This window comes from Castor canadensis, chromosome 5 (genome assembly GCF_047511655.1).
Source record: "Castor canadensis chromosome 5, mCasCan1.hap1v2, whole genome shotgun sequence".
NCBI classification, from domain to species: domain Eukaryota; kingdom Metazoa; phylum Chordata; class Mammalia; order Rodentia; family Castoridae; genus Castor; species Castor canadensis.
The window spans coordinates 154,578,007-154,604,359 of record NC_133390.1 but is presented as its reverse complement, the minus strand read 5'-3'; the positions used below and the strand labels follow the sequence as shown (position 1 = coordinate 154,604,359).

Below are 26,353 nucleotides of genomic sequence, written 5' to 3'. Positions count from 1 at the left end.
ATAAGCATGAATATTACTGTTAACATTTAGAAAGAAAAAAATTTAAAGTGAGCTGGTTACTTGGAGTGGAGGCCACTAGGAATGGTATTCATACCATGATCTTTCTTGTACACAGAAACAAGAAAGATCACAGTATTGTGTATGGAGTCTACCAGCTGCCCTTCATGCTTCACCAGGCAGGTGAGCACCACATCCTCCTCATGGGCAAATGGATTCACCAGGATTCAGCTGGTCTGGCTATAGGTCCCTTCTTGTTCTCTGTGAGAGTCAAGGCCATTTCTGTCTGGCACATGTTTCCATTCTGCAACCACGTCAGCTGGAGTCTTGGGGGATAGAATTTCTTCATCTGGCAGGTGACATTCACCAGGTTCTCTGCCATTGTGGGCTGTTGGGTGACCTCAAAGGTGGGTGGAACTGAAACAGCACAGGTGGAAGCTCTGACCTTACAGCACAAACAGATCCCAGAGTGGGATGGTGGGAGGGGGAGCTTGAGAGCTGAGACCCAGCACCATAGCAAGGGCATCACTTGGGTCAGTGCTGAGCATGCAGCAGGCACTCAACACTGAGGGTGTGCACATGGATGACATCAATAAGCACAGTGCACAGCACACAATGGGTGATCAAGCACTGGTAGCACCTCTTAGGGTGGTAATGAGAGAAACCAACATGTGCAACTCCTGGCCTGCAGTCTGAATGCAATAACTGTAGCAAATTGGGGAGAACTGCCAGCTTGTGGGGGCTTGGCTCATTCTAGTTGCTTAAGAATTGTAGTTGTCAGTAAAATAAATGCAATCAACAGCACAGAGTATGTCACAGGGTAGAGTCCTATGGGCAGGCCTGCTAGGCATGAGGTTCTAGGCCATCAGGCCCTTGGGGAAAAGCCCTGGAGAGGAGCAGGCTTAGTGGCCAGGTGTGGACTTGGGCTGGGAGTCAGGGTCATCTACCTCGGATGGTGTCAGACAAGTTGGCAGTCCCACGAAGAGGGGCTTCCTGCAAGGTGACGTGGGCCACCTTGCAGATGACCTGAGAGTGGATGTCCCTGGGGTCCAGTGCCACTTGGGGCTGTGCTGGAGACATGGTAGGAGATGCTCTCTCCTGTGGGGTCCACCTGGTCTAGAAATTGGAGAGCACGTTCCCATTTTTGAACCACTTCAGGGTGATGTTCCAGGGGAAGCAGGCATGGGACTCGCAGGTGAAGCTCACTGTCAGGCCAGGTGCCGCCCTGATCACAGGGCCTGATACCACAGGTGGGGAGGGTCTCACTACAAAGAGCATCTATAGACAAGAGACATGATTGTGGTGGCCACCACTGATGACAGGTAAGTGACATTGTGACGAAACTTCCTTGACATTAGTATTATTAATAATATTATTTTTTTCTTCTGGGAATAGAAATCAGGGCATCGTGCATACTAAGTACTTGTTCTGCTAATTATCTAAGTTCTCATTGTTTAAGTTCCTTCTAATGCTGGGGGTGTGGTGTGTCCTTATCCTCCTGTGTCCAGAGGTAGCACACCTGCCTAGACAGACAGTGAGGAAGGGCAGGCCCAGGTGGAATTCCAGCCTGAGGTCAAAGTTCTTCTCTCTGCACCAGGGCATCCACCAATCTGGGCACAGGAAGGAAATTACTGACCTGTCTCATGCTTTGTACTAACTGCTCCCTGATGGCCTTCCCTGGAACCTGGCCAACATAGGGAAAGTGTTTCTAGAAGTGAACACAGTGGAGAAATGTGGGACAACAGGAACGCTTGGAACCCGACTGACCATCAGGATGTGGTTCCCATATCCCAGTGTTGCACCTGTGAAACGGGGCGATGATTTTTCTCCTTCCCAGGCTGAGGGTAGACAAAATGAGGTCTACCCTCATTTAGTATCACAGGAACTGCTTCTCACAAAGGAATGCACAGCCCTGTCTCCTTCCATCCGGAGCTCTCCCTGCAGGAACCTATGACTCACTCCATGTTTCTACTTCTTTTACAAATATGCCTGCAGATCTAACCTGTGCTGAGTCCTGAACTTGAAGTGGAGAGGCTAAAAGCATGCTTTCTGAATCTGGGGCTTCTCCTTGGGTCCACTTGGGCTGGGAACACAGATCACCAAGTGCTGAGGAAGCCAAAGTGATTCCTAATTAATTACAAGTCACCTGGACACAGGTGCTCTGAGCAGGCAGGGTCACCTCCTAGTCCTCAAAGCACACATATGCATGATTAGAAGTGGGAGGCAGTGTCACCTGCAGACAGGTGCTAATGGTGTCTTCAAATGGTAATTATTACTCGGCACCATCTCTAGCAGACATTAGGCAGCAAATGTCAGAAATGTTTGTATTCATAAATATTTAATGTGTTCCCTATCACCCACCAAACACTTTGGGCAGAATAAGGAAGGTGTCACTTGAAGAAGTCAAGTCATCAAGACACCAGAAGCATGGACAACCCTGATGCTAGTCTGGTCCCTCTGAGTCCCTCAGCTCTTCAGTTCTCCCACCAGCCCCAGGAGGGTGTCCAAGTGTGAGCCCTTTTATAGGACCAGGATTCGAGAGGGGTGTGGGTGACCTATGATACACAGGATGGGAGGGATTAAAAAGCAAACTCATCTCATCCCACAAAGGCTTATTAATTTTATATCTGTTCTTTATCATCTGAGGCTCAGTGTCTTCTGCAGTAAAAAGTGGATGAAACACCATCCTGGGAAGATGACTGAAGACTGGTCAGAACACAGTGCCTATATATATAGTAGGTGTTTAATGAGTAACACCTACAATTGCTGTCCTTACTAGTTGTGAAAATGCACATTTATTCCTAAGGCAGCCAGAAGACACATCAAAAGCTGCAGAGAAACACCAGGGAAAGTCTTTATCCTGTTCCTGCAGCTGCCATGAAAAACCATAATGAGAAAGGGATAGAACCCACCATATCAGGCCTCTTCCCTCTGCTTAATAATCTCCTCAGGAACTTGGTGTGTGAGAAGTGGCCTTCAAAACACTAATAGTAGAACAGGTGTTTCCTCAGAGGAGCTGTTTACAGATAGCTGAGAGTTCCACGAAGGGAGGAGTGGGACACTGAGGCAGGGAGGGGGTCTGTGTTCAGAGGGAGAGTTCAAGGGGCTGCAGAGTCTGTTCAGATGCAGACTTAAGTAAAACTAGGAAGTCCTACCCTGAGACTGGGGTCTGAGTAGGGCAAAGTCTGGGCTGTTGCCTGGGAGGTGCCACTGCCCCACCATGTAGACTGCAGACAGCTGTACCCAGCATATGCTATGCTGAAGCAGCCACACCAAAAAGTATCTCCTGCCCCAGTTCCCTGGGGACCAACTTGCAAGAGAGTAAAACACCAGTTTTTCCTGTGCCTTCAGGGCCTCTCTCAGGGGTGTCAGCCCTAACTGTGTGTTAGAATCTTCAGGAATAATCAGTCTTCAGATGCCCAGACCACCTGCACACTAAATGAAGCTGAATTTTTAGGGTGGAGTCTGGGTCTGGGATTTATTTCAGGCTTCCAGGGATTCCAATAAGCAGCCAGGTGGACATCACCTCACCCCACCCCATCCCATTGACACCTGTGACCCATCCAAGGTCACATAGCCTCTGCATGTCACACCCACAATGATGGGACATTTTCTACAAGAGGCTCTAAGTGTTTGACAATTTCACTCCTTCATTCTCCATTATGCACTGTGTGGGGGTGTGGGGGTCATGGACAGGTGAGGATGCTGAAGCCCCTGTGTGCTCCACTTTCTCGCAGGTCACAGGTAGAGGTGGCTGAGATGGGTGTAGATCCAGGCAGTCAGGCTCCATCCCCACCCGTCCTGACCACTGTGCTACTGACACTCAGTAATGACCCTGACATGCAGAGGGCTTTGTACATAACATCCTTTTCATCCTCACAGAAACCCAGCGAGGTCAGGACATTTCACAGACAAGGAAACTGAGGACTTTGAGGGAAGCCAAGCCTTGCTCAAGACAGCCCATTGGCTTCTCGAGGGTCTATCCTGTGTTCTCTGGACACCCTGAAAAGGTGGATACAGTTATACTCATTCTGCAGAGGGGGAAGCTGAGGCTGTACAAGAAGCACTGGGTCACACAAGGTTACACAGCCTTGATGTCACCTGGGACCTGCTCTAGGCCAGGTATTCACAGAGAGACCTCAAGGTCTCTTTCCTACAAGGATCCATCCTCATTGCTATTTCACAGAGATAAAACTGAGGCTGAGACAAACAGAGGCAACATGACCTCATCTCCACTGTGGTCAATGGGCATTTTGTGTGCTCTTAAAATTTCATGTCCCTCAAACAGAACAAGTGTCCCCTCTTCTGAACCTCAATACTGATGCCACCCTCCCTTTTTCCCTTGAGACTCTGATTTCAAGAGTTCTAGGGAGAAGCTGTTCCTGGGAGCCTAGGAAGATGGTGGCTTCTGCTGATATAAGGCAGAAGGAAGCTTGTGCTCCCAGTGGCCCCATGCTCCCCCAGGACCTGTCAGCTCCTCTTTCCTTGGATGGGCTATATGTGGTTGGTTGGGTGGCAGCAGGCCAGTACTGCTCTGTGGCTGCTGCTCAGGGAAGGAGCCATGACACAACGCCAGGGAAAGGAGCAGGTGTGACACATCCCAAGATGGTAGCAGGATCTCCCTGATCCGGGGACATCAAGCCATCCCTGCCACCACACAGAAAATTCTAGATATATTTTTTAAATGTTTGTTGTTGGTTGCACAGAGCAACACAAGATTAGGAGTGCCTAGGACATTTCTACACTTGACGAGCACAGGTGGGGTGGCAGAGAATGGGGTTACGACGAGTCAGGCTTCTAGGATCAAAGTTGACATTGTTCTTCCTCACAGGTCAGGGCCTTCTCTGAGCTTCAGCGTCCTCTAAAAGGGTAACAGGGTCACAGATGGTCCTTTCCTAAAAGTTCTTAAAGAAAAAATGTCATGAGGAAGATGCAGCATCTGGCACTCAGGACCTTCTGGTCCCCTTTCACTGCCCTTCTTTCTCACCTGGGATGCCATTTGGGCCGATGCGATGTCACAGAGGAGCAATCATCTACCAGGAGTCATTAGATTGAGTCACACCGAGTCTCTGCTGGCTGCAATTAGGTGCAGTATCCTCCACCTGGGAACTCAGGCTCTTTCAAATCAAAATGTAGCCACCTTCTCTGCCTATGTCCATGGGTGTTGATGGAGAAGGAAAATGGTGATGTTCACATAATTAAAACACATTCACTCTCTGGTCCAGTAACTCTTCCAGCAGGCAGCTGCCTCCTGTGTGGGGTAATGGATGTTCAGTGTCATCCAGCTGGGCTCTGGAGCACGAAGACAAAATGTCACCCATTTACCAGCTGTGGAGCCTCACTCGCATGCAGGTCCTGTGTGGCCTGGGCCCTGATCACAGTTAGGAAATCAGTTCATGAACATGAGCACCACCCCTGCACCTGCTCCTTAGCTATTGCTGCTGAATAAAGGGCTTTATTCTTGACCTGTTATCACAGCACAGGGGACAAAGGAAGCTCATATTGTACTCACCATGCACAGACAGTTTGGTGCCTGGTCCAGACTTAAACTCCATGTCTTCAGAGCCGCCTGCTTTCTGGAACTTTACACAGTAGTATACTGATGCCAGAATCTGCAGGGGTGATGTTACTGACACAAATGGAAAAGTCCATGTTGTCCCTCTGTGTGGCATCCAAAACTGGTGTGACGTGGGGGAAGTGACTCTGAGACTGAAGATCAACTCTTGGCCTGGTTCTTCCCCTCTAACCACTGGATGGTCCTCATGGGCAGCAGGGAGGTCATAGTGCAGTGGAGAGTGGCCATCTCTCCAATAGTGACAGACACTGACTTGTCAAGCTGAATCACCTGCAGCTCCTCCTGTGCGGCTGCTCCTGGAGGGAAACAGAGCAGTTACTGTGTGTCCTGAAGGGTCCCACGGGCTTTTTCAAGTTGCATCAATGACTTTCAGTGACCAAGTGTTAACCAAGAAAGAGAGTTGAGCTTAACACACTGCATGTGTGATCAAGTTTAACCCTCACATGGGTCTGTAATAGGAGACAGTAATGCAAATGAAGAAACTGAGGTAGAGCAGTTAATATAGTAAATATAGATTGAGGTTGAATCTCTGAGTCTCTCTGATTCTCATCTAGCATACATTCCTCTTCACTTTCTGTCTACATGGTGCCCTGGGTTCATCCTCATTCCTATAAAAACAAACAATCAAAAACCTAAAAAAGTGGTGGGGACGTGGCTCAAGTGACAGAGCACTTGCTTAGCAAGGGCAAGGCCAATGCCACCAAAAAATAAACAAACAAACAAACAAATAATAAAAGAATTTAAGCCAATGTGGAGACCATTATTGCTCTCCCAGGTGTAGACCTCAGTACCAAGTTGATTGTGGCACACTAGAGGCTTCTGCACACAACATGGCACACTGGGGACAATCAGTAGCCTCTCAGATAAACATCCATAGAGGGGACACTTTAGCCACTTATAGGTACAAGCCATGAAAAGGATTTTGTTACATAGAAAAGAAAGTTGGGGAAAGGATCAATTACCCTGCAGTATGGGCTATTCTACAGGGAGGGCTACCTGAAGACACCAAGCATCTCTCTTCCTGTTTTTCCTCTTAGCAATCAGAGGCAGAACTAAAGAGTGCTAGGCAGGTGGTTAAAAGCCTAACACAGAAAAAAAATGGTGGGGGAAAGACCACTGTTTTAGATAACTATGAAGCAAAAGAAACATAAAGAACTTTAAACATTGTGCACTGAGCTTATGCCAGACCTACCAAACATGATGCTATTAATAGATTATTTATTTTAAAAAATCAGGTATGGGGGAGGAAATAAGTGGCAGTGAAATAAATTATGTATACACTAATTATTTTTAGTATAAATAAATAATAAATTTTGTAATCACACACACAGTATGTAAATATTTAAATCAAAGTTTTATAGTTTGACCCAATTGAAAATCCCAGGTCTATATACTAAATTTATATACTAAAATATTTAGGACAAAGAAAAAAGATCACATGATGGTGATTAGTTATGGTGCTACCACAACATAACTTTGGAAATTGAAAAATGTCTAATTCTCTAAGTTTTGTGAAATAAATTAATACAGTATTTCAACCTACAATTATAGGAAGAAATCTCACTAAATTTAAACACTCAACCTAATAATCCAGAATGTAACAACTACAAAATAGAGGAATAATTGGTATTCCTTGTCTTATCTGCAGTCTTGCTTAGATTCCCCATAGTTGTGGACCCCTTTGCTTATGCTATTCTTTGTTAGCATATATGCTGTACTGTAACAAATAATAAATTAAAATGAAAGTAAGTTTTTGGCATTGACAAATTGGTTTGATGGATGGAATTCTCTAATCTCCAGTTAAAATAATGAATTTAGGAGATTCCAAAATGGCTGAATAGAGGTGACCAGCACTCACCTCCTCCACAAAGAAGAACAAAGCAAGAGGTAAATAACTGCATTTTGAAGTGAGTGATGAGAGAGAAAGCATTAAGTCAACAGGGAGAGACTAAACCCACCTGATCTTGAGACCTGTACTGATAGCACAGAAAGATAAACAAAAGTGCCCAAGCAATGTTCATCCTGGCTCCCTGTCTGGAGGAGGAGGATTCCCCCATTGCAGGGAAAGGGGTGGATGGGAGAGTCCCAGCAAACTCCATCCCTGTGGATGCCAGCAATCAAAGTTACTGGGAGGTTTCAGTCACCACAGCCTTGCAGCCCAGTTAGGGGGCAACATGGAGCCTGCACAGTCTCCTTTCTTTGGAAAAGGGACCCATGTCATCTCCCCACCAGCCTCCAGAGCACAGGCTGCTGTAGCTACGTGATCTTAAGAATGGAGCCAGTGTCTGAATCTCCACTGCATGAGGGGTAAAATCTCCCTGCACATCCCCATATCTGGAACCTCACTGACATTCCATCAACCTGGGACAAGGGGTTGTAGCTTCACAAATTTGACTAATTCAGCACAGCAACTGTGACACCAACTCACAAACAATTCAGTGCCTGCATTATAAGGGACAGGTGATTCAGCAGAGGGGAGCAGAGGATGCTGTCCTCAAAAACTAAGAGACAGGGGAACGCTTGTTTCCTGTGCTCAAGGGCTTGCATGGCTATCTTTGTGGACATGTGCAATCTCCCAGATAGAAAATGTGTCCTCACATGGTTCCTGCCAACTCTCTGCCCCCGTGCTGCATCTGGGGTGTGCACTGAGGTGCAGATTCACATCCAGTGTCACATAGGGGTCTGTGGTTCTCAATACTGCTTCTCTCTGAGGTGAGTGGTCTCATGCCATTGCTTGGTCTGAGGATAGGTTCTTCAGTCCAGTGACAGAGGCCCTTTCCCATGGGACACCTTGCCTCAACAGTTATAGAGGAACTGTCCATCACTCAACTGTGCACCACTCCCATTCTTGGAGTGGCCACACAATGGGCCTCCAATACCCCTACCTGCCTAAGAGGCTACTGTCCTCACTTGTGTGTGTCCTCACTCAGAGACAGTGGCTCTCTTTGACTCTACCATGGCATGTACTATGCTCAGACTCATTCATTACAGCCTAATAAGCTACAGCTGGAACAAAAGCTAACATTCATACCTATTGACATCCCAAGAGACAAGTTCAGGTTGAAGACATTTATTATGAAGACCATCTCATAAGTGGGGTATAGATAGCTGATCCTTCGATGCACAAATCTCATTGTAGGAGCACAGAAAACATAAAAAATGATAGCATGAAACCTCCCAAAGAACAGAATAAGTCTCTCTAGCAACAGATTCCCAAGAAAATGACATTAATGAGGTGTCCAATAGAGAATTTAAAGAAAAATTATGAGAGCCTCAATTCATGAGCACATGAATGTGAATATAATGTCAGCTCACTATTTTTTTCTTTTTTGTGGTATTGGAGCTTGAACTCAGGGCCTTCACCTTGAGCCACTCCAACAGCCCTATTTCTTTGAAGGGTTTTTTGAGATAGGGTCTTGCGGAACTATTTGCCTGGGCTGGCTTTGAGCCATGATCCTCCTGATCTCTGTCTCCTGAGTAGCTAGATCACCAAATTTTAAGAAGCAAACATTATTAGATTGCAAAGGGAAGAATAGGATACAGTACAATAACAGTGGAGACTTCAATAGCCACTTCATGGACAAGTCATTCAGGGAAAACTCAATAATTGATCAGATTTAAACCAAGGACTACAGACCATCTCATTCAACAGCTACAGAACACACATTCTTTTCTATAACATTTGGAATATACTCTTGAATAGACCAGGTATCACAAAAAAACTTAAAAAGCACTTGAAACCATATCATGTATTCTCTCTGACAAAAGTAGAAGTTAAGAAGAACCACATAATAAAAAACCTTCAGGAAATATGCAGATTCTCGAAGACTTGGGCTTCTGAATGTATAGTTGGGCATTGAAGAAATAAAATGGGATATTTAAAAATTTATCAACACAAGTATAAATGGAAACAACACATCAAACCTTAGGGGACACAGCCAAAGCAGCACTAAGAGGGGAGTTTATAGCAACAAACTCCTATATCACAAAGCTAGGTAAAAAAACCACTTAATCATGCATTTCAGGGACTTAGAAAGGCAAGAAAAAATCACCCCAAAATCAAAAGAAGGAAATAATAGAAAACAGTATAAATAAACAAAAAGGAGACTGAAAAAGAAATGCAAAGGATCACACAGAGTGAAAGCTGTGTTTCTTGAGCACTGTAGAAGTTCTATGCTCAGGGCCTTCACACCTGTTGTGCCCCTATCAGTAAGGCTCCTTCCCTCTGGGTAGCCACATATGGCACCTTCTTTTAATCTTTGCTCAAATTTTCCTTTCTCACTGATGCTCACCTGAATAATTTTAGTTTTAGCTCATTTCTCCCCAGTGAGTCTCCGAATCCCTTCCCCAGCTGCACATTTCTTCCTTAGCACTCTTCACTTTTTTTTTAGGAAATACTACAATATTTACCTTTTATTGTGTGCATAGATTGCTGTCATTCCCCTGGTCGAAGCTAACCTCCATAGGGGCAATGCCTCTGCCTCTTTGATTCACCAGTGCACTCCAAGCTCCCATGATAGTTACTGGCACATAGTGGTTATCAAAGAAACATGTGTTTAATGTATGAACTGCTCAGTGGGAAGGCTCGCTGCATCATTGAAGTCTATTTTAAGTGGAAAACTAATGTAGAAATTGTTAGAAACTGAGTTTCCCAAGTAAACAATTTTGGGAAAAAAAAGCTATTTGCAAATAGAGAGGAAGTTGAAGAACCTGGAAAAGAAAAAAACACAAATCTTCTTCCCTTCACTCCACCTTCTTTCATACCCATTGGTAGAAACTGCAGAAATCTGGAGATTAGTAAAGCACATTTTGCATGTGTCTGTGATGGTGTCTGAGGAGAGGACTGCCTTGTAGGGCAGCAACTGAGGTGGGAGTGGGGGATAATTTACCCTGTGTGTAGGTGGTACTATTCAAAAGGGTGGAGCCAAGTAGAACAAAAGTACAGAAAGAAGCAGGTGTGCTCTCTCAATCTTCTTTGCTTCCTGACTGCCATGAGGGACAGCTCTGTTCCACCAAGCCCTGGTGTCATGATTTTCTTCCTAATCATGGGCTCAGAAATGCAGCCAGCCAACTATGAACTGGTTCAAACCATGATCCTTTAAACTGTTTGCCTTAGGTATTTATCACAGCATTGAAAAGTCTGACTAAGATAGGTTGTCTCTGTGCTTTGAATGATAAAGGATGAGTGTTATTTTGTCTGCATCTTTGCATTTTGTATTTTTTTTCAATTAGTCTTTACTTAGAGGCTAAGTAGCATACCATGATTAAAATAAAGAAATCTGTGGGGCTGGGGTATATCTCAGTGGGAAAGCATGTGCTTCCTTTATGTGAATCACTGGTTAAAATTCCCAGCTCCCAAAAGAGAGGAAGGAATGAAGGAAAAAGACAGAAAGAAAGAAAGAAAAGAAAGATGGAAAGAAAGAAAGAAAGGAGGGATGGAGGGAAGGAAGAAAGAAGGAAGAAAGGAAGAAAAGGAGGGATGGAGGGAGGGAGAAAAACTATGAAAGTAAGAAATCTTGAACTGGCCAGTTTAGATTTGAATTGCAGCTTCTCTACTGATCCACTAGGTGATGATGGGCAAATTGCTTTTTCTGCCTCAGTTTCCCCATCTGAAAACAGGGGATAGGAGTAGTTACCCATAAAGATGTTTGAGGATTCAACAAGTTGATAGCACAAAGTACTAAGACCTCTGCCTGCCTCATTGGAAAGCCTCAATTAGCCACCTCTTATTGCTGTTATTTGGGTGCCATGAAAGTGTAATTGGAGTAATTTTGAAAGTCAAAACTTGACTTGAGGTAATTTTGCAACAGGACCAATGTGAGGAACCAGGAAGGTGGCAGGACACTATCAGCTTCACGGTCAAAAAGGGGAAGAGGACAGGCAGCTTGTTGGGGAGCAGATAACAGGGTCTCTATGAGGCTGTGACAAGAGAGGCCCCCATTCCTGCCTGCCCTGTGAAGAGGGAAAATAAAATCCCAGGAGAAATCCAGGGGATTAGGGTTGATGTGGGACCTAGTATAGGTTGAATTGTACCTCCCATATATTGAAGGCATAACCACCATTCCCCAGAATGTGACTGCATTTGGGGAAAGGGCTTTTTTAAAAAGGTAATTGTGGGTGAATGAGGTCACTGTGGTGGGCTGTAATCCAGCATGACTGGTTGTGTTACAAGAAGAGGAGAAGATACAAAAAGACAAGCAGAGGGAGACCATGTTTTAGACACAGGGAGAAGATGTCATCTACAGGCAAGAGAGAGAGGACTTAAGAAAGCAATCCAGCCAATACCTTGATCACGGATGTCTAGCCTCCAGAATTATGAGGAAAGAAACGTCTACATTTTTAGCTACTTACCCCATGGTTCTTTATAGCAGCTTTAGTAAATCAACACAGTAAGCATCAAATGTGGAACTTTGTAGAGAAAGAGGCCATGGAGAATGGGTATTAAGACACAGACCATGGAGGAGAGAGAAGCAGAGGGACACAAGACACAGGACACAGGACAAAATGAGGAGTCCCACTGAGGAAGGAAGGGAGAGATCATCTCAGGGGACACTACACCCTGTTGACCTCACACTGTCTGCATGTCAGACTTCACATCCACAGGCAGTGAGCACAGAGTGGGAGCCAGGAAGGCCTGTCAGTTGCTTCTGTTACCTTGGTCACATTGCATCATTTCTTAGGCCTCACTAGTTACAAGGAAGCAAATAATGATCCTTCTGAAAAAGTAGCTTGTCAGCTGAAATGTAATAAAAATGTAACTAAATATTGTTGGAAGCTTCATCTGACTGGAGACTTCTGGTTACCTGCTGCAGGTGATGGATCCACAGGCAGTGCTTAGGTTCCTGATCTAGGCTCTCAGACAGTGCCCTATCCTTTTCTTTTGTGGCAGGGCCTGTGTTTATCTGGAAGTCCAGTTTCAGGGCTGGATTAGGGCTGGGAGAGATGATTCTACACAGGGCCAGGCTCACCTGTGAGTTCTAGCAGCAAGGCCAACAGGAGGACAGGATGAGGAGGCTGGAGTCCAGTGCCATGGATAAGCACTGTGGGGACCTAAGCAGTCTTCTGTGTCCCAGGAGATCACAGATTCTGCTCTATGGATAGAAGAGATGCGGTACCTCCTTCCTTACAAGAGGAAGTGGCAGAGATGGAGTGAGAAAGCAGCTGCTTCATGATTGTGAAACAGGACGTAGGAAGTGCAGGCAACAGCAAGGCAAGGAGTTTCTCAAGGTGCATTTTCAGGGAGAAGCAGACAGGCCTAGAGAAACAATGCTTCCTGTCTCCCTGGAGCCTACACTGGATTCACCAGGACTCTCATGTCATCTTGAGGTCTTGGTGAGACACAAATTGGGAATTCCCAGGCAAGAAGGATGCATTGGAGTAAAGGTAGCCTATTCAACAAATGGTACTTTAGAACTAGTTACCTATATGTAGAAGACTGAAAGTAGACCTCTATCTCTCAGTTCGAAACAGATCAAAGATCTTAATGTAAGACTGGAAATTTCGACACTACTACAGGGAAACTCTCAAAGATATAGGTATATGCAATTATTTTCTAAATAGGACTCTTATTGACCAGAAAGTTAGAGCAAGAATTTACAAGTGGGATTGCATCAAATTAAAAACATTCTGGGGAGGGGGCGGGGGTAGGGGGGAGAAATGACCCAATCATATGCTCTCCCTCATATGCGGACAAGATCAAGGGCAAACACAACAAGGGGATTGGACTTTGAGCACATGATAAAAGCGAGAGCACACAAGGGAGGGGTGAGGATAGGTAAGACACCTAAAAAATTAGCTAGCATTTGTTGCCCTTAACGCAGAGAAACTAAAGCAGATACCTTAAAAGCAATTGAGGCCAATAGGAAAAGGGGACCAGGAACTAGTGAAAAGGTTAGATCAAAAAGAATTAACCTAGAAGGTAACACACACGCACAGGAAATTAATGTTAGTCAACTCCCTGTATAGCTATCCTTATCTCAACCAGCAAAAACCCTTGTTCCTTCCTATTATTGCTTATACTCTCTCTTCAACAAAATTAGAGATAAGGGCAAAATAGTTTCTGCCGGGTATCGAAGGTGTATGGGGCAGAGGGAGGGGTGGAGTGGGTGGTAAGGCAGGGGGTGGGGGCAGGGGGGAGAAATGACCCAAGCCTTGTATGCACATATGAATAATAAAACAATAAAAAAAGAATAAACTAGAAAAAAAAGATTTTGTACATTAAATGAGACAATTTCCAGAATTAAGAGACAACCCATGAAATGCAAGGAAATCTTTGACAGCTATTCATTGGATAAAGAATTGCCATCTAGAGTATACAAAGAGCTCAAAAATTAAACAATAAAATTAAACACAAAATGGGCAAATGGGACAATTCTCAAAAGAAGTATGAATGGCTAATAAATACATGAAGAATTGTAGAACATCTTTAGGCATAAAGGAAATGCAAATCAAAACTACATTGAGATTCCATCCCACCCCAGTAGATGGCAATCACCAAGAAAACAAACAACAAATGCAGAGAAAAAGAATCCTCATACACTGTTGGTGGAAATGTAACCTAGTGCAAATAGTGATTACTATTGTAATCAGTGTGGAGGTCCATCAAAAACCAAAAATAGACCTACCTTATTATCCTGGGATATCACTCTTGGGTATATATCTGAAGAAGTGTAAATTTACATATAAGATGTGTAGTTGTACACCCACATTTATCACAACACTAGTTACAATAGCCAAGTGGTGGAATCAGTCTAGGTGCCCAACAAACAAGGAATGGAGAAAAATGTGGCATATATATATACATATATATATACACACACATGCATATGCATATATATATTTATATATGTATATGGAGCACAATAGCCATAAAGAATGAAATTATGTTATTTGCAGGAAAATGCATGGAGCTGGAAATCATCATTTTGAGTGAGAAATCATCATTTTGAGTGAGAAACCAAGCTCAGAAAGTCAAGTATTACATTTTTTGTTCATATGTGAATCTAGATCTATAATATGATAATAACAACAAAACAATAATAATAATACATGAGGGTAAAGGGACAAAAGGGGGACTGGCTGGAGTGATCAGTGGGAGGAATGTGGGAGAAAGGAGACTGCACTGGGCAGTGAAGACAATAACGAAACCCAGTGCACACTTTAAAAATGAGGGAGGAGTGAGAGGGCTAAGGGAACACAATAGAGGGTGAACTTGTTCAAAGTACACAGTACACATCTATGGAAATATCACAATGAAACCCCTTGTACTATTAATGTATAGTAATCAAAAAAGAAGAAAAGAAGAAAAAACCATTTTTATTTCAATGTTTCAAATTACAAAGTATTAAATTAATGTTTACTTATTATTTTTTCAATTCTCTATACATTTGCAACCCACAGTATGGTAGTCATTAATGTTTTGACAGTAAAATGATGAAGATCCCAAGACAGGCATTGTTTTCCTCAATGAACATGGAGATAGCCTCCAAGGGTTCCAGTTTGCAAGTCATTTTTGCAATCCTGCTTTTCCATGAGAGTGAGGGCTGACTGCATCTAATATAATACAGGTGTTAGTAAGGGCTGAGGAAAAACATTAGTCAGGTTAAGAGGAATTGGAAGTCAGGTGGAGAGGGGAATTCAAGTTTTATTTGTGGAGATATAAGGAATGGGCTTCAAGAAAGTGACATTGAGCAGTGACTGGAAAGAAGGGAGAAAGTGAGCCATGTAGACATGTTGGGAGAAAGAGGAGGAAGTCCATTTGACTCATATTTCTGAGGAATCCCTGAGGCTGACACAGGGGAGAGGTTAGAAGCTCCAGCGATGGTCTAGGAGGAGAGGGAGTTGTCTGGCTCCAGGCAGCAATGGAGGTGAGCCGTGTGCAAACTGTAGACATAGCTCAGTGCTGAGCTGGGGTGGGAGGGACTGGCATGGGAGAGCCTACTGTGAAATAATCACAGCTTTTGCAATTGTGTTGTTAAATGATTGGTAAGCTAAATTTGATCATGTTGGCAGTATTTGTGATAGGAATATGCAAACAGTACAAATCAGCATTTATTTCTTTTCAGGGTCAATTTTTGAATATTTACCATCTCACACTGGACTTCAGAATTATAAGGAAGAGTTGTATAGAGCGAAGAAAAGAAAGAGCATAAAAAATGACTCAAGGTCACTGAGGTTTATCACTGCATTTGTACCGGGAGCAACAGGGCTGGGAAGAAGGCATGGTGCTCATTATAGAGGGAGAAGGGTAGATTTTTTGATGAAGGGGTCTAAGGAATAGGAACATTAGGTGAAGAAGAAGAAGAATTTTCTAAGAACCAGGATGGGAGTTCAGTCCTCCCACACTTCCTGGGAGCTTGGAGCCTCTCAGAGAGTTCCATGACTCCACCGAGGTGCTGAGGGATATGTGTCACCTTCTCTAGACTCCACCAATTCAGACAGCATGTGATGGGAACTGGCCACTTGGTGACCCTGCCTCTTCTGCAGCAGCTCTTGGCCTGCATTCCCTCTCCCAAATTTACAGTCAGGCCTTCTGCTTCCTGCTGATGTAGACAGCAGAGACTCCAACTGCCAGCAACACCTTGGTGCTGAGGAGCACAGAGATGAGGAAAGGAGCAGGAACAGAAGATGCAGTTGCATCTGGAAATCAAGGGACAGGGGAAGCCATTAGAGGGGCCACCCTGAGCTCATTTCCAGAAGCCTCTGCTTGCCTCATCTGAGGCTACCAGCGTTCGTCAAAACTCTGACATTTTTGAACCTGAATCTTGTACTGGCTGCCCTGGGTGAAGCCTGAGGCAAGGTCAGGGTAAAGAGGTTCCTCCTTCTCACTCAGCCCTGCCAAAGGCTGTCAGGTATATTGCTGGAGGGAAGGTCCAGGTGTGTACTTAGTGACACATTACGTTAGTGTGGTGTCTGCTTTCCATTTGATCCTCACAATCCTGTGGGGTTGGGAGTATTATCCCCATGTTGACGGGGAAACTGAGTGATAGAGAGTTTAGGGAGGGTCAAAGGTTAGTGGAATGGAAACCCAGCGTGGCTTATCACTGGAGCCCTTTATCATGATCCCTGAGACAAAGGTAACTTCATGCTCCATGGGTCACAGGAACAATTGTGAACATTGCAGGCAGGGAGTAAGAGGGTTACTTCAGGAGAGAGTTGCCTGCTTAGGACAGGGTTGAGCAGGAAGACACTGCTTTCTCATTAGCTAGGGGAGCTCTCTTAGTGAGGCAGGCTACCTCATGAAACCATTGTCTGGAAATAACACTAAGGAGGGGCCTCAACCATCATTCAGGCCACCTCAACTCCAGTACCAACGTCATCTGAAATCTGCCTGATGTCACAACTTGTTCTGGGGAAGGGAATATTTGCTTTTACACAATGCATTATTTTTTTTTTTACACTATTAAACAAAGTTTAAAATAGGTTTTTTAAGAAATGAAGTAGTGTTGATGGAACCTTAGGAGGAAGTTGAGATCTCCCCCTATGTGGCTGTGGGGTATTGTAGCCAACAGATCTCAGCTGAGTGACTCTGGGACACTTTCTCAGGTGACTACAGTTGCATTGCTCAAGTTCACTCTTCTCCAGCTCAGCCCCAGGGAAGACTGGCTAAGGTGTTTGTTGTACCGCTCTGTGGTCCACAGCTCTCTCTGCCAGTCTTGCTTTTCTATCCCTCAGGTATATTTTTGACCCTGACAGCACTCTAGAATGTTTCCTGTCCTCCTATGTCCATCTTAGCATGTTCTTCCTGGGAAAATTGACCTTACAGAGGGTCTGGGGAGCAGACTCCAAAAATGCACAGCTGGCCAGCAGTGAAACCCAAGCACTGGTGGCAGCAGGTCTCACTCAGCCACTGGTGTGTGGACCTGCAATTGTTAAGTTTCACTGGAGGTGAACGGGAAAGGGAATTCCTTGGCATCAGGCATTTGAACAGGAGTTGGGAACTGGTGATTTCAAGGCTATGGCATTGGATGGCTCTTTCTGAGCTTCAATCCTTTGGGGAAAGACAATGAAATGCTAAGAGTAAACAGCCAGGAGTTAGAGGTTAAGTGTGGAAATCAAAGGACTTCTTGGGTGCTTATAGATTACTTTTTCTGGTTCTAGTTGGAGCTAAAGCAGATGCCCAGAAACATAATTGTAAAGGAGCAGAGCTACACAGGGGGTCCTCAACATCAAGGACCTGCTTTGTGGAGGTAGGGCTGATGGGAAGTTGTGGGATCCTGAGATGTGGGGTAGGCACACAGCAATCAAAGCATTCAAAGGTTTTCAGTGGACATCTGGAGTGCTATTGGCAATTGCAGCACAATAGCTGCAAATTAGTTACAATCCCCAAACAACTTGAAGGCATCTGTGTTTTATCCAAAGTAAAAATGATACTATTGTCTGAGTATGGGGGCTCACTCCTATAATCTCAGTATTCAGGAGGCTGAGACAGGAGGAGCAGATGATTTAGAGACCAGTCTGAGCTACAGAGCTAGATCCTGTCTCAAAACAACAACAGCCCCCTCCAAACCCTAATGCTGCTATTGCATCATTTCATGCTCACAGCAACCCTGCAGTGGGGTAGATGATAGTAATGCATGTGGTCCCACTTTACAGATGAGGATCTGGGATGTCACACCACACTTCATATGGGTTTACCCTTCTGATTCCAGTTTTCATCATGGTGCCCAAGCTTGGCAGAGACAGCTAAAAATGTCTTAAACAAACAAACAAACAAACAAAACCTCACGTTCCTGTCTCTAAAAACTACAAAAAGAAGACCAAAATAAATTGAAAGAAGAATTAAGGAAATTATAAAAAAAGAAAATAGTAGAAAAATCAGTGAAATATAAAACAGAGAAACAAAAGCGGGGATTATTGAAAATAACAAGGTGGTCCATTGAAAAGATCAATAAAATTGGAACTCTCCTAGCAATACTGATCAAGTAAATGAGAAGTGACACATTTCCTCCATCAAGATTGAAACTGAGACATCACTACAGACCCTGCAGACTCAAAGGAAAAAGGGAAAAAGAGAAGGCAAGGAGAGCAGCATATGATCCATGTGTGTTGTATGTATGCATGAAAAATTCACAATGAAACCAATTTTTTTTATTATTTTATTATTCATATGTGCATACAAGACTTGGGTCATTTCTCCCCCCCTGCCCCCACCCCCTCCCTTACCACCCACTCTGCCCCCTCCCTCTCCCCCCCACCCCCTCAATACCCAGCAGAAACTATTTTGCCCTTATTTCTAATTTTGTTGTAGAGAGAGTATAAGCAATAATAGGAAGGAACAAGGGTTTTTGCTGGTTGAGATAAGGATAGCTATACAGGGAGTTGACTCACATTAATTTCCTGTGCGTGTGTGTTACCTTCTAGGTTAATTCTTTTTGATCTAACCTTTTCTCTAGTTCCTGGCCCCCTTTTCCTATTGGCCTCAGTTGCTTTTAAGGTATCTGCTTTAGTTTCTCTGCGTTGATGGCAACAAATGCTAGCTAATTTTTTAGGTGTCATACCTATCTTCACCCCTCCCTTGTGTGCTCTCGCTTTTATCATGTGCTCAAAGTCCAATCCCATTGTTGTGTTTGGCCTTGATCTAATGTCCGCATATGAGGGAGAACATACGATTTTTGGTCTTTTGGGCCAGGCTAACCTCACTCAGAATGATGCTCTCCAATTCCATCCATTTACCACCGAATGATAATATTTCGTTCTTCTTCATGGCTGCATAAAATTCCATTGTGTATAGATACCACATTTTCTTAATCCATTTGTCGGTGGTGGGGCATCTTGGCTATTTCCATAACTTGGCTATTGTGAATAGTGCCGCAATAAACATGGGTGTGCAGGTGCCTCTGGAGTAACCTGTGTCACAGTCTTTTGGGTATATCCCCAAGAGTGGTATTGCTGGATCAAATGGTAAATCAATGTTTAGCTTTTTAAGTAGCCTCCAAATTTTTTTCCAGAGTGGTTGTACTAGTTTACATTCCCACCAACAGTGTATGAGGGTTCCTTTTTCCCCATATCCTCGCCAACACCTGTTGGTGGTGGTGTTGCTGATGATGGCTATTCTAACAGGGGTGAGGTGGAATCTTAACGTGGTTTTAATTTGCATTTCCTTTATTGCTAGAGATGGTGAGCATTTTTTCATGTGTTTTTTAGCCATTCGAATTTCTTCTTTTGAGAAAGTTCTGTTTAGTTCACTTGCCCATTTCTTTATTGGTTCATTAGTTTTGGGAGAATTTAGTTTTTTAAGTTCCCTATATATTCTGGTTATCAGTTCTCTGTCTGATGTGTAGCTGGCAAATATTTTCTCCCACTCTGTGGGTGTTCTCTTCAGTTTAGAGACCATTTCTTTTGATGAACAGAAGCTTTTTAGTTTTATGAGGTCCCATTTATCTATGCTATCTCTTAGTTGCTGTGCTGCTGGGGTTTCGTTGAGAAAGTTCTTACCTATACCTACTAACTCCAGAGTATTTCCTACTCTTTCCTACATCAACTTTAGAGTTTGTGGTCTGATATTAAGATCCTTGATCCATTTTGAGTTAATCTTGGTATAGGGTGATATACATGGATCTAGTTTCAGCTTTTTGCAGACTGCTAACCAGTTTTCCCAACAGTTTTTGTTGAAGAGGCTGCTATTTCTCCATCGTATATTTTTAGCTCCTTTGTCAAAGACAAGTTGGTTATAGTTGTGTGGCTTCATATCTGAGTCCTCTATTCTGTTCCACTGGTCTTCATGTCTGTTTTTGTGCCAGTACCATGCTGTTTTTATTGCTACTGCTTTGTAATGTAGTTTGAAGTCAGGTATTGTGATACCTCCTGCATTGTTCTTTTGACTGAGTATTGCCTTGGCTATTCGTGGCTTCCTATGTTTCCATGTAAATTTCATGGTAGATTTTTCGATCTCTTTAATGAATGTCATTGGAATTTTGATGGGAATTGCATTAAAAATGTAGATTACTTTTGGGAGTATCGACATTTTTACTATGTTGATTCTACCAATCCATGAGCATGGGAGATCTCTCCACTTTCTATAGTCTTCCTCAATCTCTTTCTTCAGAAGTGTATAGTTTTCCTTGTAGAGGTCATTCACATCTTTTGTTAGGTTTACACCTAGGTATTTGATTTTGTTTGAGGCTATTGTAAATGCAATTGTTTTCATACATTCTTTTTCCGTTTGCTCATTGTTAGTGTATAGAAATGCTAATGATTTTTCTATGTTGATTTTATATCCTGCTACCTTGCTATAGCTATTGATGATGTCTAGAAGCTTCTGAGTAGAATTTTTTGGGTCTTTAAGGTATAGGATCATGTCGTCTGCAAATAGGGCTATTTTGACAGTTTCTTTACCTATTTGTATTCCTTTTATTCCTTCTTCTTGCCTAATTGCTCTGGCTAGGAATTCCAGTACTATGTTGAATAGGAGTGGAGATAGTGGGCATCCTTGTCTGGTTCCTGATTTTAGAGGGAATGGTTTCAGTTTTTCTCCGTTAAATATAATGCTGGCTGTAGGTTTGTCATATATAGCTTTTCTAATGTTGAGGTACTTTCCTTCTATTCCTAGTTTTCTTAGAGCTTTTATCATGAAATGGTGTTGGATCTTATCAAAGGCTTTTTCTGCATCTATTGAGATGATCAAGTGGTTTTTGTCTTTGCTTCTGTTAATGTGGTTTATTACGTTTATTGATTTTCGTATGTTGAACCACCCCTGCATCCCTGGGATGAAGCCTACTTGGTCGTGGTGAATAATCTTTTTGATGTGTTGTTGAATTCAGTTTGCCATTATTTTGTTGAGGATTTTTGCATCAATGTTCATTAAGGAGATTGGCCTGTAGTTCTCCTGTTTGGAGGTGTCTTTGCCTTGTTTTGGGATAAGTGTAATACTGGCTTTATAAAATGTGTTTGGCAGTTTTCCTTCCCTTTCTATTTCATGGAACATTTTAAGGAGAGTTGGTATCAGTTCTTCTTTAAAGGTCTGATAGAATTCAGCAGAGAATCCATCAGGTCCTGGACTTTTCTTTTTGCGGAGACTCTTGATTGCTGCTTCAATTTCATTTTGTGTTATAGATCCGTTCAGGTGATTAATTTCCTCTTGGTTCAGTTTTGAATGATCATATGTATCTAGAAATCTGTCCATTTATTTAAGATTTTCAAATTTATTTGAATATAGGTTCTCAAGTAGGCTCTGATGATTTCCTGGACTTCCATGGTGTTTGTTGTTATCTCCCCTTTGCATTCCTGATTCTACTAATTTGGGTTTTCTCTCTCCTCATTTTAGTCAGGTTTGCCAGGGGTCTATTGATCTTGTTTATTTTTTCAAGGAACTAACTTTTTGTTTCATCAATTCTTTGTATGGTTTTTTTTGGTTTCTATTTTGTTGATTTCAGCTCTTATTTTTATTATTTCTCTCCTTCTATTTGTTTTGGGATTTGCTTGTTCTTGTTTTTCTAGGAGTTTGAGATGTATCATTAGGTCATTGATTTGGGATCTTTCAGTCTTTTTAATATATGCACTCATGGTTATAAACTTTCCTCTCAGGACTGCCTTAGCTGTGTCCCATAGGTTCTGATAGGTTGTGTTTTCATTTTCATTGACTTCCAGGAACTTTTTAATTTCCTCGATGATCCATTGTTCATTAAGAATGAGTTATTTAGTTTCCAGCTGTTTGCATGTTTTTTGTCTTTACTTTTGTTGTTGAGTTCTACTTTTACTGCATTGTGATCAGATAGTATGCACGATATAATTTCTATTTTCTTATATTTGCTGAGACTTGCTTTGTGCCCTAGGATATTGAAACCAATTTTTAAGAAAATGCAAGAATGATTAAAAAGGGAGCATTTGGTAGGGGATAAGAAAGCTTAAATGAGGAGGTGACTATGGTGAAAGTATATTACATGCATGTATGGAAGTGTCACATTGTACAATTAATGTGCTAATGAAAATGTAGAGAAGTGATAATAAGGCACAATTGAGGAACTTTACATGCAGAAACTTGACAATTGTGATAAATTGGACCAAAAATTACATCCAACTGTAGTATATCTAACATGAAATGAATGAGAATGACTTTAATTCTGAGGAAATTAAATTCATCATTTTAAACTTTAAAATCATTTTTGTGGCCCAAATGTTTTCAGAGGAATATTAGGGAAAGCATTTAAAGATGAATTAAATCCAATTTTTGTGCACAATAATAGCTATTAAAGTAATTTTTGAAAATTTGAAACTTTGAATGCATATTCTCTTTTAGATGATAACTGATTTTGTGTGTGTGTTTGTGTGTGTTTCTGGTTATTGAATCCAGAGCTTTGTGCTTGTTAGGCAGGTGTTCTACCACTTGAGCTATACTCTAATCCACATATTATTATTGTTATTTTATTAATGGTGACAAAGAAGTCAAGTTTTCAAACAATGTCCTTTGCCCACCTCATGTGGATTCCATTGCTCTGGATGTTCACCCTGACTAAGCTTTCGGTGGCTGTGATTATGCAGTTTTCATACATCTCTTATTGTAAGGGAGCCTGTTCTCTTCCTCTTATATTTACTCTTCTTATAGGCAGGGAGAGGCTAATGACATAGGCTTTGTTGGAAGAAATCTGACTTTTAGGAAGTGATTCTGAGTTGAGAGCCATTCTTGGACCTTCAGGAGAGGGGAATGACACGTATTTGTCATAGGAAGGGGGCTCAGGTCAATGGTAGGTTCTTGTGACAATGACCAGTAGAAGGGAAACACTGCTTTAGTTAGCATGAATTTGCCTTACAGGTCAGTGGTAGTGCTGTTTTCAGGTATCTTAGGGGCATCAACAACACCCCCAATTGCTCCCCAGTTATAGTTTACCTCTTGATAAAACTTCTAACTCAAAAGGTGGTTGAAGAAGGAGAGGTGACCATAGATAAACTTGAATTTCCAAGTGGTAAATGTGCAGGGTTGGGATTGTTTTGAGTCCACTGTCACAAATCAGGAGACAGGAGGATCCGTTGTGACCACTCATGGCCCCTATGGAGCCTGGTCCATACTTAAGCCCATATCCTCAGAGAGGACTTTTAGAGTTTCACAGTAATTGCCAGGGTCTGTTGGGTCAGGATCCAGATGTGTGTAGAAAAGTGTAAGATGGAATGGAGACTGGGCAGAGATTAAAGAAAGAAAGGAGGAGAGATTCCAAGATGGCGGCTAGAGGGAGGAAGCAGAAAGCAAGCCTCCTATAGTGAAATCTTGGAGAGACGCTGGAGACACATTTTGCAGGCATAATCACTGAGAAAAGGCATAACTTTGACCCCTCCACACCTCCAGATGGCGCAGAGAATCTCCACTTCACGTTAAACGGAGAAACCAGGAGAGCCCCCGGGCCGCCAGTCGCCGGTGCCCAGACAGCTTGGGAAGATGCAAACCAGGTGAGCTTCGTGGTACTGCAGTACTCCCACAGACAAGCCTGGGCCAGAGCAGCATAGCCCCCTGGACAGACTGACCTCCACCCGGGGAAAAAAAGAGAAACTGAGTAATAGCAATTAGAACAAATAAGACACGCAGGAAAGAGGGTGGGGCGCACTGAGTGCCGAAGATTGGGGGAAAGGAATCCTTCCTGGGACAGTAAATAAACAAGCCAAGTGGGCTGGAGAGCCTCTGGTGGGAGCAGGGGTGTGTGCCCAGCAACCAGGAGTGGGAAAGCTTGTGAGAGTGGCAGAGGGAGGAAAACTCCACAGGAGAGGAGGGAAGACCCACTTCCCACATGAGCTGTAAACAAACATGGCGGCTGGCAGGAACAGCAGCACCACCCAGTAATCAGGAGCAGGAAAGCTTGTGAAAGCAGAGGTGGGAGGAGAACTGCACAGGAGAGGGGGGAAGACCCACCTCCCACATGAACTGTAAATAAACATGCAGGCCTGAGAACATGGGTGCAATGTCACCTTTCCCAGTGCTTGGAAAGGGGAAAGCTTGTAGCAGAGGCTCATGCACAGGAGAAATCTGAGCAAACAAAGCCTGCAGGGCCAGATGAGTGCTAAGCTCACCCCAGAGATCTGCATAAATAACGCCTCCAGCAACAACAGGCTGACAGCAGCAGGCAGGCCAGCCACAGTTGCAGATACCATTCTCAGAACTGTCTCCAGACTTTTTTTTTTCTTTGTCTCCCTACCTTTGATGAGAGAACAACCGAATTACACCTGCAAGCTGAAAAACTTACTGAAACTGTGTTGCATTTAAACTTGGGACACTTGGTGGGGTTTTTTTTGTGCAGGTCTGTGTAGTTTTGCTCTACTTTATGCGTCCCCTTTGATGAGACAACTACAAACAACATCTGAGGCACCATCTCTAGGATTGGAGACTGAGACTTCACTGCATTTGAACTTGGAGGTTTTTTGGTTTTTTGGTTTTTTAAATTTTTCTATTTTTTTCATTTTATTTTAATACATTTTTATAAATAGATTTTTCTTTCATTTACTTATTTTTTATTTTTATTCTTACCTTTTTTTAAATTTTTGATTTTCAATCCTCTCTCTGTCTCTCTAATGTCTGTTAAGCTTACTGTCGATTAGTACACTAAAGCTCCCTGTTTATACCTTTGAAATCTTCTTGTCTGATACCTTGTTCTGTTTTCTCCTTCCAGTCTGTGTATTTGTTTTTCCCATTTCTTTAACTTCTTGCTTTCCATCTCAGCTCACCCTTCCATTCTAAATATTACCATTGTTATTATTACAAGCTAGAAAATACTTAATTGCACACAGTACAGGGACAGTAACAACACCAAAGACAATGACAGGAAGACAGAAAAAACAGGGAAACCAGTTCCCCCACAGCAAAAAATTAGTACAGGAACCAGAGGGAAATGAAGAAAACAGGTACTCAGATCCAGACTCCAACAAAATGAAGATAAACTATGCCAAAGGACCCAATGAAGCTCACAAGAATAATTTAAAAGAAGACATACTACAGGTACTCAATGAGAATTTTATAGAGATGATACTGGATAGGGTCAACCAAAATGTACAGGAGACACTCAAGATTTTCCAAGACAACAAAAATAGAGAATTTGAAAAAGCAAAAGAAGAAATAAAGGAAACCATAGAAGCACTGTATAAACACCAAAGTGAAAGAGAGAACACGATGAATAAACAGATAAATGAACTCAGGACAAAAATAGACAACATTAAAGAGGAAACCAGCCAGGATATGGAAAACCTCAGAAAAAAGACAGAAACAGAACTGCAAAACAAAACGGAAGGCCAATCCAGCAGAATAGAACAAACAGAAGACAGAATCTCGAACTTGAAGATGAAATGGTAATTAAAGGAAAAACCGAAGAACTATTAATGAAACAACTGAAGACCTGTGAAAAGAAAATGCAAGAACTCACCAACTCCATCAAAAGACCAAACTTGAGAATCATGGGCATCGAAGAAGGAGAAGAGGTGCAAGCGAAGGGAATGCGTAATATATTTAACAAAATAATAACGGAAAATTTCCCAAATCTAGAGAAAGATATACCCATACAGATGCAAGAGGCCTCCAGGACACCAAACAGACCAGATCAAAATAGAACTACCACATGACATATCATCATTAAAACAACAAGTTCAGAAACTAAGGAAAGAATATGGAAGGCTGTAAGAGAGAAAAAACAAGTAACATATAAAGATAAACCCATCAAAATCACAGCAGACTTCTCAACAGAAACATTAAAAGCAAGAAGAGCGTGGGGTGAGATCTTCTGGGCACTGAATGAAAATAACTTCAACCCCAGGATACTCTACCCAGCAAAACTATCATTCAAAATAGATGGAGCAATAAAAGTCTTCCAT

General features: G+C 42.8%; 1 pseudogene; it reads right to left on the bottom strand.

The window, feature by feature from the left end:
* Positions 1-56: 56 nt before the first annotated feature.
* LOC109694370 (signal-regulatory protein beta-1-like) lies at positions 57-12,742 on the bottom strand (annotated as a pseudogene).
* Between the last annotated feature and the right edge of the window lie 13,611 nt (positions 12,743-26,353).